Genomic DNA, 2,750 nt, shown 5'->3' on the forward strand with positions numbered 1-2,750 from the left:
GTTATTTTTCTAAGAAGGAAAGCGCAAAGAACCGGCTATGCAAAATCAAATCTGGGGGTTTTACAAGCCAAACCGACGACGGGCGTTTGGAACACCTCAGCAGATGACTGGGGATTAATTTGGACCACCTGGGGATCATTTGACGTGCAACAGAAAGCTTGATTACACGACCTTCTCCGCAATAAGCCTTTGTCAAATTGCGGGCACCCCGGGGGGGGGGGGGGGGGGGGGGGGGGGGAGGGGAGGGGGAGGAGGGGAGGAGGGGAGGAGGAGGAGGAGGAGTAGGAGGAGGTGGAGGAGGAGGAGGAGGAGGTGGAGGAGGAGGAGGAGGAGGAGGAGGAGGAGGAGGATGAGGAGGGACCTGCAAGCTTGTCTAGTTGCATGCTTGTTGACCTTGAGCTCTGTCAGGTGCTGTACCTGCGTGCAGTGTTTTCTCTGCCTCACGGGCCATCCCACTGGAAATAAATGTCCAGAGCAACTACAAACTTTTGTGAAGCAAGATGTCTTGCCTTGGCGACTTTGTCTGCATGCATCAACTTGTATATTTCGTTGTCTCATGCCAGCATCTCATTTAGGGGTATTCAATCGCATTGCTTCCAATTTGCAAAGAGGTAGCGATTCCCGATGCACACTAGACCGCCTCAAGGCTTGTCGCTCAATTGTCCAACCAATTCAAGGCTTGTTTCAGAAATCATGATAAATAATGAGAAGTATCATGAGAACCTGGTACCAAGAAGAAAGTAGTGTTTATGGCACAAAATAAAATTTGCAGCGTTTTTAGTCAACTTTGTAGCACTTTCACATTTTTTTCCAGATGAGTCCTTAAAAACTTTATTTTAAATTGTGATATTTGATCTCGTTTCTTGAGATTCAAAAACTTATATTCGAATTCTTCAAACATGAATATCAAAGAAATTTGAAATTTTCAAACTTTTCATACTCATTCTGTAAAGAGAGTTGGAATCTTCAAACCTGAACTTTCAGAAACTTGACATCTTCAAACTTTTCAAATTAAAAACTCAGCAGGGTTTGAAATTTGCAAACTTTTCGAATTTAAACCTTAGCTCCTCCAACCTCAGCAGGTTTGCGACATCCCTAGTTATGATTTCATCTAGTCAGCTAGTTGGGCTGAATGGATGTAGAAGTTGCGACAGTAGTTTTCCCGTTTGCTGCTAAGTTTCCAACGTTTGAAAATAGCTAATGACACAGCACCATCTGAAATCACCACGCTGTAGTGACGTTATTGAGTAGCAATCGTCACTCAGAATAAAGCTGTGGGGAACCATGTTTGCCTGGACAGAAAATTCGCATGTCTAGACATTGTACATACGCTCAGATGGCATCAAAAAGTATATATCTGTCGTATTATCTACATCCGGCCCACAACGCACTCATTGTTATACATTCCTAAATGGCACTTTTCGTGCACATTCACCCCTGTGAGAGGTTCATTCTCCGGTCTTGGACAACTGGAGGAAGTTCTTTGCCTTGCTCACTTTGTGCTGCTGGGTAGCCTTTGACAAAGAAATGCTCTAGCGTACTGCTAGGTGTATAGTGTTTTATTATAGACATTCAGGAGAGAAACCAGAATTTAACTCTCCTCACTCAGACACGGTACAGGCTGTAACGTGGGTTCACTTTACAGAATTGTTTTGGTCTAAAAGAGAACCTCAGATTATGCCTGTAGTCTCCTTGTCACTGCCAACATAAAAATGCGGTTTGCTTTTGCAGTGCAAACTATAGAGACCGACGTAGGTAGATTGTCCCATTTCGTCTGAACTTGCAAGTATGCACACATCACGTCTTGGTCAACGCAGGGCTAGGGAAGAGAGACTTGAGATACACAGCCCTGCAAAGACAATGTAGCATTGCTTTCATTTTTTTTTTTTTTTTAAGTCTCCATGTGTAGAATTGTGTGGCATGTAGACTAGCTTGTTTGACTGTTTAATGTTTTTTGGCTGATGTATTTATACTCTTGTCATACCAGCTGCCATGGCGATGGGCTACTCTCCGACGGGAATGTGCACATCTGAAAGAGACCTGGCTCGATGAGCATCACAGCTACAACATTGCTGCCACTGTACAGCTAGGTACAATAGTTAACGGCGGATTCAAGTTACCATGTGGTGACACGGGAATCTCGTGGCCACCTTCAGCAGGTAGGTTATTCAACAAGGTGGCAGATTTCACTCTTTGTTCAATCCCTATGGTGCTGTCATTGCCATTCAATGAAATGGAATGAGGAAAGAGGTACTGTAAAAGCCTCGAATCAATGTTTGTTCAGCACTCAATTTTGATGAATCTAATTAGGGGGGACATCAAGCTTCACACAAAAATTCCAAACAATATTTGATTTCTACTAAGCCATGCTGCTAGTTGCAAATTTGTTTTCTCAACTTAATGTGCAGGTCCATGCACTTTAACAGATATTAAACACAGGCATGATGCTGTACTGCTTTGTCATTTAATGGCATCACCTATCGCCCTCCCACACCTTTGTTTCGGGTTTCAGCGTGTATGTCGTCATGGATAAAGGGTTTGTGGCTATTTAGTTCCGTTTTAGCTCATGAGAGAATTAAATGTATCTCATTCCCTTCCAACGGGACCACTCCTGTCGGAGAAAAATGAGATGTCTGGCTCCTTCCTGGGTTACGGCAGAACTAAATCGCCACAAACCTAGACGACACGGATTCCGACCTGGCCTATGTACAGTCGCACAACTAGTATACTCTGTTCACCCCTAAGCTGAC

The sequence above is a fragment of the Ixodes scapularis genome, unplaced genomic scaffold (genome assembly GCF_016920785.2).
Source record: "Ixodes scapularis isolate PalLabHiFi unplaced genomic scaffold, ASM1692078v2 PGA_scaffold9__187_contigs__length_104089568, whole genome shotgun sequence".
NCBI classification, from domain to species: domain Eukaryota; kingdom Metazoa; phylum Arthropoda; class Arachnida; order Ixodida; family Ixodidae; genus Ixodes; species Ixodes scapularis.